Raw genomic sequence first — 9,096 nt, forward strand, 5'->3', positions numbered from 1 at the left:
CATACTTTAATTCCTCATATTAGGGATCTATGTAACTTCATTTGACAAGTTTATGTTCCCAAAAGATGTTAATGTAACAGTATGCAACCCATTACTATGATTTTCATTTGCCATTTAGAAAAAAATGGAGTTGCACCTGAATTGCAACAAACTTTCAAGCTCTATACTTTCACAGTGGGGATTTCCACAACACATCTGCTCATGGTACATGCCTCTGGTTATGTTTGTAAAGTGGAAAAAAAGTTCAATATCGAAAATCCAGGCATTTACATTAGTTTACTGCAATGTAGTCACCAAACCTGAACTGAACTGACTGTCAGAGAATCCATATTTAAAACTGTTAGTGACAAAGAAGACAAAGAATACTTATTTTCTATGAAAAAAAGACACTTTATGAAAAACCAGTGCATATAAATGTACAAGTAAAAAAGGATAGTTGGCCATAAGAACCAAACCACTTCAATGCGGGCACTTTTACCCCCTTCCAGGTTGCAATTGGAATGACAAATGTCCGGTCATGAAACACCGTACCCATATGAAATTTATTTTATTTTGTCACACAAATAGAGCTTTCTTATGGTGGTATTTAATCACCACTGGGTTTTTTTTGTTGCCAAAAAGTTTGAAAAAAAACAAAATTTTCTTTGTTTCTGATATAAATTGAGGCCAAATTGAATTCTGCTACATTTGTTTGGTGAAAATAACCCAAATCAGCATATATTATTTAGTCTGTAGGAAAGTTATAGAGTCCAAAAACTATGGTATATACTGTATATCTGAAAATCGATCAACCCTGATGTACTGACGGCTTATCTCATTTCTTGAGGCCCGAAAATGCCAGGACAGTACAAATACCCCCCAAATGACCTTTTGAAAGTAGACTGCCCAAGGTATTTAGTAAGAAGCATAGTGCATTTTTTGAAGTTGTACGTTTTGTCACAATTTTTTGGAAAATGAAGAAACAAAATAGTTTTTTTCACTTTTTTTCTACTGTCGCCAGTGGAGTAGAGCATCATTATATAACTGGTGTGGCAGTGACTAGAGACACTGACTGGTGACAGTATGTAATTTGTAAGTAGGGATGGCCGAACGGTTCGCCTGGCTGTCGTTTCATGGCGAATTTCGGCTGTTCGCCGTCCGCCCAATCGGCGGACTATTGCCGCCGTTCGCCTGGCGGACTTCCATATTTACTGTGTAAAAGAACTTTGACCTATGATGACACATCCATCATGGGGTACAGGACAGCCAATTGAGACATTACAGCACATGGACACTTGGACATTCCCCCTAACTTATAAATAGACCCGATCCGGTGGCCATTTTACATTCTTTCTTCTGTCACTATAGGGAGAGGTTGCTGTGTGGAGCAAGGAGAGACTGCAGTGACCAAAATCGCTAGCTATTTGGTCCACAAAAGTTCTTTTCAGGACTGGTATAGGTGTTAGGTGTAGTTCAGGATATAGGTTTGAGGCAATGCTGTGCTACTGATTGTTGCAGCAGCCTGTCTTTTGTCAGTGTAGAGAGAGGGACAGGATGCTGTGTGCTGCAGGGACAGTCAGTTTAATCATTAGCTGTTACTATTAGGTCCACAAAAGTGCTATTCGAGTTATTGTTCCAGCAGCCTGTGTTTTGTCAGTTTAAATAGGGACAGGCAGGAAGCTGTGTGTGAGGCAGTGAGGGACAGTCAGTTTAATCAGTAGCTGTTACTATTAGGTCCACAAAGGTTCTTTTCAGGACTGGTATGGTAATAGGCTTGTACACGTATAATATTCTTTCTTCCAAATATAGAAAGAATATTATACTTGACTGCTGCCCTTCTGCTGCAGTAGTCCTTTATCAGTATAGGGACAGAGGTACAGTCTGCTAATCATTCACAACCTACTTGTTCCACAAAGGTCCTTATAAGGACTGGTAAGGTATAGGGTACTACAGTACATATGGTTGAGTGAGGTACAGTCTGCTATTCATTAAGGACTGGTATAGGTCCGACAATATATAGGGTTGAGGTGCACTACTGCTGACTGCTGCCCTATACTGCAGCAGTCCTTTATCAGTATAGGGACTGAGGTACAGTCTGCTAATCATTCACAACCTACTAGTTCCACAAAGGTCCTTATAAGGACTGGTAAGGTATAGGGTACTACAGTACATAGGGTTGAGTGAGGTACAGTCTGCTATTCCTTAAGGACTGGTATAGGTCCACAATATATAGGGTTGAGGTGCACTACTGCTGACAGCTGCCCTTCTGCTGCAGCAGTCCTTTATCAGTATAGGGACTGAGGTACAGTCTGCTAATCATTCACAACCTACTTGTTCCACAAAGGTCCTTATAAGGACTGGTAAGGTATAGGGTACTACAGTACATAGGGTTGAGTGAGGTACAGTCTGCTATTCCTTAAGGACTGGTATAGGTCCACAATATATAGGGTTGAGGTGCACTACTGCTGACTGCTGCCCTTCTGCTGCAGCAGTCCTTTATCAGTATAGGGACTGAGGTACAGTCTGCTAATCATTCACAACCTACTAGTTCCACAAAGGTCCTTATAAGGACTGGTAAGGTATAGGGTACTTCAGTACATAGGGTTGAGTGAGGTACAGTCTGCTATTCCTTAAGGACTGGTATAGGTCCACAATATATAGGGTTGCGGTGCACTACTGCTGACTGCTGCCCTTCTGCTGCAGCAGTCCTTTATCAGTATAGGGACTGAGGTACAGTCTGCTAATCATTTACAACCTACTAGTTCCACAAAGGTCCTTATAAGGACTGGTAAGGTATAGGGTACTACAGTACATAGGGTTGAGTGAGGTACAGTCTGCTATTCCTTAAGGACTGGTATAGGTCCACAATATATAGGGTTGAGGTGCACTACTGCTGACAGCTGCCCTTCTGCTGCAGCAGTCCTTTATCAGTATAGGGACTGAGGTACAGTCTGCTAATCATTCACAACCTACTTGTTCCACAAAGGTCCTTATAAGGACTGGTAAGGTATAGGGTACTACAGTACATAGGGTTGAGTGAGGTACAGTCTGCTATTCCTTAAGGACTGGTATAGATCCACAATATATAGGGTTGAGGTGCACTACTGCTGACTGCTGCCCTTCTGCTGCAGCAGTCCTTTATCAGTATAGGGACTGAGGTACAGTCTGCTAATCATTCACAACCTACTAGTTCCACAAAGGTCCTTATAAGGACTGGTAAGGTATAGGGTACTACAGTACATAGGGTTGAGTGAGGTACAGTCTTCTATTCCTTAAGGACTGGTATAGGTCCACAATATATAGGGTTGAGGTGCACTACTACTGACTGCTGCCCTTCTACGGCAGCAGTCCTTTATCCGTATAGGGACTGAGGTACAGTCTGCTAATCATTCACAACCTACTAGTTCCACAAAGGTCCTTATAAGGACTGGTAAGGTATAGGGTACTACAGTACATAGGGTTGAGTGAGGTACAGTCTGCTATTCCTTAAGGACTGGTATAGGTCCACAATATATAGGGTTGCGGTGCACTACTGCTGACAGCTGCCCTTCTGCTGCAGCAGTCCTTTATCAGTATAGGGACTGAGGTACAGTCTGCTAATCATTCACAACCTACTTGTTCCACAAAGGTCCTTATAAGGACTGGTAAGGTATAGGGTACTACAGTACATAGGGTTGAGTGAGGTACAGTCTGCTATTCCTTAAGGACTGGTATAGGTCCACAATATATAGGGTTGAGGTGCACTACTGCTGACTGCTGCCCTTCTGCTGCAGCAGTCCTTTATCAGTATAGGGACTGAGGTACAGTCTGCTAATCATTCACAACCTACTTGTTCCACAAAGGTCCTTATAAGGACTGGTAAGGTATAGGGTACTACAGTACATAGGGTTGAGTGAGGTACAGTCTGCTATTCCTTAAGGACTGGTATAGGTCCACAATATATAGGGTTGAGGTGCACTACTGCTGACTGCTGCCCTTCTGCTGCAGCAGTCCTTTATCAGTATAGGGACTGAAGTACAGTCTGCTAATCATTCACAACCTACTTGTTCCACAAAGGTCCTTATAAGGACTGGTAAGGTATAGGGTACTACAGTACATAGGGTTGAGTGAGGTACAGTCTGCTATTCCTTAAGGACTGTTATAGGGCCACAATATATAGGGTTGAGGTGCACTACTGCTGACTTCTGCCCTATACTGCAGCAGTCCTTTATCAGTATAGGGACTGAGGTACAGTCTGCTAATCATTCACAACCTACTAGTTCCACAAAGGTCCTTATAAGGACTGGTAAGGTATAGGGTACTACAGTACATAGGGTTGAGTGAGGTACAGTCTGCTATTCCTTAAGGACTGGTATAGGTCCACAATATATAGGGTTGAGGTGCACTACTGCTGACAGCTGCCCTTCTGCTGCAGCAGTCCTTTATCAGTATAGGGACTGAGGTACAGTCTGCTAATCATTCACAACATACTTGTTCCACAAAGGTCCTTATAAGGACTGGTAAGGTATAGGGTACTACAGTACATAGGGTTGAGTGAGGTACAGTCTGCTATTCCTTAAGGACTGGTATAGATCCACAATATATAGGGTTGAGGTGCACTACTGCTGACTGCTGCCCTTCTGCTGCAGCAGTCCTTCATCAGTATAGGGACTGAGGTACAGTCTGCTAATCATTCACAACCTACTAGTTCCACAAAGGTCCTTATAAGGACTGGTAAAGTATAGGGTACTACAGTACATAGGGTTGAGTGAGGTACAGTCTGCTATTCCTTAAGGACTGGTATAGGTCCACAATATATAGGGTTGAGGTGCACTACTGCTGACTGCTGCCCTTCTGCTGCAGCAGTCCTTTATCAGTATAGGGACTGAGGTACAGTCTGCTAATCATTCACAACCTACTAGTTCCACAAAGGTCCTTATAAGGACTGGTAAGGTATAGGGTACTACAGTACATAGGGTTGAGTGAGGTACAGTCTGCTATTCCTTAAGGACTGGTATAGATCCACAATATATAGGGTTGAGGTGCACTACTGCTGACTGCTGCCCTTCTGCTGCAGCAGTCCTTTATCAGTATAGGGACTGAGGTACAGTCTGCTAATCATTCACAACCTACTAGTTCCACAAAGGTCCTTATAAGGACTGGTAAGGTATAGGGTACTACAGTACATAGGGTTGAGTGAGGTACAGTCTGCTATTCCTTAAGGACTGGTATAGGTCCACAATATATAGGGTTGAGGTGCACTACTGCTGACTGCTGCCCTTCTACTGCAGCAGTCCTTTATCCGTATAGGGACTGAGGTACAGTCTGCTAATCATTCAAAACCTACTAGTTCCACAAAGGTCCTTATAAGGACTGGTAAGGTATAGGGTACTACAGTACATAGGGTTGAGTGAGGTACAGTCTGCTATTCCTTAAGGACTGGTATAGGTCCACAATATATAGGGTTGCGGTGCACTACTGCTGACAGCTGCCCTTCTGCTGCAGCAGTCCTTTATCAGTATAGGGACTGAGGTACAGTCTGCTAATCATTCACAACCTACTTGTTCCACAAAGGTCCTTATAAGGACTGGTAAGGTATAGGGTACTACAGTACATAGGGTTGAGTGAGGTACAGTCTGCTATTCCTTAAGGACTGGTATAGGTCCACAATATATAGGGTTGATGTGCACTACTGCTGACTGCTGCCCTTCTGCTGCAGCAGTCCTTTATCAGTATAGGGACTGAGGTACAGTCTGCTAATCATTCACAACCTACTTGTTCCACAAAGGTCCTTATAAGGACTGGTAAGGTATAGGGTACTACAGTACATAGGGTTGAGTGAGGTACAGTCTGCTATTCCTTAAGGACTGGTATAGGTCCACAATATATAGGGTTGAGGTGCACTACTGCTGACTGCTGCCCTTCTGCTGCAGCAGTCCTTTATCAGTATAGGGACTGAGGTACAGTCTGCTAATCATTCACAACCTACTAGTTCCACAAAGGTCCTTATAAGGACTGGTAAGGTATAGGGTACTACAGTACATAGGGTTGAGTGAGGTACAGTCTGCTATTCCTTAAGGACTGGTATAGGTCCACAATATATAGGGTTGAGGTGCACTACTACTGACTGCTGCCCTTCTACGGCAGCAGTCCTTTATCCGTATAGGGACTGAGGTACAGTCTGCTAATCATTCACAACCTACTAGTTCCACAAAGGTCCTTATAAGGACTGGTAAGGTATAGGGTACTACAGTACATAGGGTTGAGTGAGGTACAGTCTGCTATTCCTTAAGGACTGGTATAGGTCCACAATATATAGGGTTGCGGTGCACTACTGCTGACAGCTGCCCTTCTGCTGCAGCAGTCCTTTATCAGTATAGGGACTGAGGTACAGTCTGCTAATCATTCACAACCTACTTGTTCCACAAAGGTCCTTATAAGGACTGGTAAGGTATAGGGTACTACAGTACATAGGGTTGAGTGAGGTACAGTCTGCTATTCCTTAAGGACTGGTATAGGTCCACAATATATAGGGTTGATGTGCACTACTGCTGACTGCTGCCCTTCTGCTGCAGCAGTCCTTTATCAGTATAGGGACTGAGGTACAGTCTGCTAATCATTCACAACCTACTTGTTCCACAAAGGTCCTTATAAGGACTGGTAAGGTATAGGGTACTACAGTACATAGGGTTGAGTGAGGTACAGTCTGCTATTCCTTAAGGACTGGTATAGGTCCACAATATATAGGGTTGAGGTGCACTACTGCTGACTGCTGCCCTTCTGCTGCAGCAGTCCTTTATCAGTATAGGGACTGAAGTACAGTCTGCTAATCATTCACAACCTACTAGTTCCACAAAGGTCCTTATAAGGACTGGTAAGGTATAGGGTACTACAGTACATAGGGTTGAGTGAGGTACAGTCTGCTATTCCTTAAGGACTGGTATAGGTCCACAATATATAGGGTTGAGGTGCACTACTGCTGACTTCTGCCCTATACTGCAGCAGTCCTTTATCAGTATAGGGACTGAGGTACAGTCTGCTAATCATTCACAACATACTTGTTCCACAAAGGTCCTTATAAGGACTGGTAAGGTATAGGGTACTACAGTACATAGGGTTGAGTGAGGTACAGTCTGCTATTCCTTAAGGACTGGTATAGATCCACAATATATAGGGTTGAGGTGCACTACTGCTGACTGCTGCCCTTCTGCTGCAGCAGTCCTTCATCAGTATAGGGACTGAGGTACAGTCTGCTAATCATTCACAACCTACTAGTTCCACAAAGGTCCTTATAAGGACTGGTAAGGTATAGGGTACTACAGTACATATGGTTCAGTGAGGTACAGTCTGCTATTCCTTAAGGACTGGTATAGGTCCACAATCTATAGGGTTGAGGTGCACTACTGCTGACTGCTGCCCTTCTGCTGCAGCAGTCCTTTATCAGTATAGGGACTGAGGTACAGTCTGCTAATCATTCACAACCTACTAGTTCCACAAAGGTCCTTATAAGGACTGGTAAGGTATAGGGTACTACAGTACATAGGGTTGAGTGAGGTACAGTCTGCTATTCCTTAAGGACTGGTATAGGTCCACAATATATAGGGTTTACGGTGCACTACTGCTGACTGCTTGCCCTTCTGCTGCAGCAGTCCTTTATCAGTATAGGGACTGATGTACAGTCTGCTAATCATTCACAACCTACTTGTTCCACAAAGGTCCTTATAAGGACTGGTAAGGTATAGGGTACTACAGTACATAGGGTTGAGTGAGGTACAGTCTGCTATTCCTTAAGGACTGGTATAGGTCCACAATATATAGGGTTGAGGTGCACTACGGCTGACTGCTGCCCTATACTGCAGCAGTCCTTTATCAGTATAGGGACTGAGAGTTTTGTCACAGGGTCATTTAAAAAACGGCAGGCAGAGGAAGAGGCAGGCCCTTCCGCAGGGGTGGTAGGGGTAGGGCAGGAGCAACAGGCTTGAGCCAAAGTGGGAAGTGGCAGAAGGTGCGTTCAATTACTTTAAAGGACGCACCAGACTTGGTTGAGTTGCTCACTCAGCCTCACTCTTCTGCACCCTCCTCTTCACTCTCTGCTATGTGCATCCCCAAAGACACTACCACCAACAACACCACCACCACCACCACCACCACATCCCTTCCGCTTGAGTCACAGGAATTATTTTCCGATCCATATCAAGACATTTCTGATGCGCAGCCACTCTTGGTATTGGATCAGGAAGAGGAGGTAGTGACAACCGCCACTCAGCAGTGTGACGACAGTACCCAGATCAGCCCAAGGAGGAGGTTGGTCCCCGGTGTTGCTGCCTCCTCCGAGATCATTACTTATAGTGGTGGGGAAGGTGACGTCGATGATGACGTGTCTAGTGATGTCACGTGGGTGCCCACAAGAGAGGAAGAGGAGGGGAGTTCAAAGGGAGATATGGACCAGCAGATAGGGAGAAGAAGCAGGAATAACTTACATTGCACAGGAGGGACAAAGCAGACTGCTAATGTATCAGGAGTGAGTCATCGACCATGTACGGTCACATCTGGCGCTCCCAGGATGCCGGCACATGGCTCCGCAGTGTGGGCTTTTTTTAACGTGTCCGCTGCTGACAATAGCGTTGCCATCTGCAATCTTTGCAGTCAACGCATTAGTCGCGGTAAGCCCAACACTCACCTAGGGTCGACCGCCTTAAGAAGGCACATGAGCAGCCATCACCGAGCCCAGTGGGAGCAACGGAACACACAAAGCCACACTCCAGGCTCTCACCGTCCAGCCTCGTCTTCTACTTCTCCTTCTCCTCTCTCCTCACAATTGTCCTCCACTCCACCTTCCATCACGCCAAGCTCACGTTTTTCTGCAAAAAGGCAGGCTTCCGTGGGCCTAATGTTCGAGCGTAAAAAAATGATGACGCCGTATAACCCTCTTGCCCAGCGGTTGACGGCTGGCTTGTCAGAACTGATAGCCCGCCAACTACTGCCATATAAACTGGTGGACTCGGAGGCCTTTCGAAAATTTGTGGGCATTGGAACACCACAATGGAAGGTCCCAGGAAGGAAGTATTTCTCACAGAAGGGCATCCCAGAGCTATATGGCCATGTTTAGCGGCAAGTGAATGTATCTCTGGCACACAG

The sequence above is a fragment of the Lithobates pipiens genome, unplaced genomic scaffold, assembly GCF_037356315.1.
Source record: "Lithobates pipiens isolate NorthernLeopardFrog02 unplaced genomic scaffold, aLitPip1_a1.2 Scaffold_19, whole genome shotgun sequence".
In the NCBI taxonomy this organism is placed as follows: domain Eukaryota; kingdom Metazoa; phylum Chordata; class Amphibia; order Anura; family Ranidae; genus Lithobates; species Lithobates pipiens.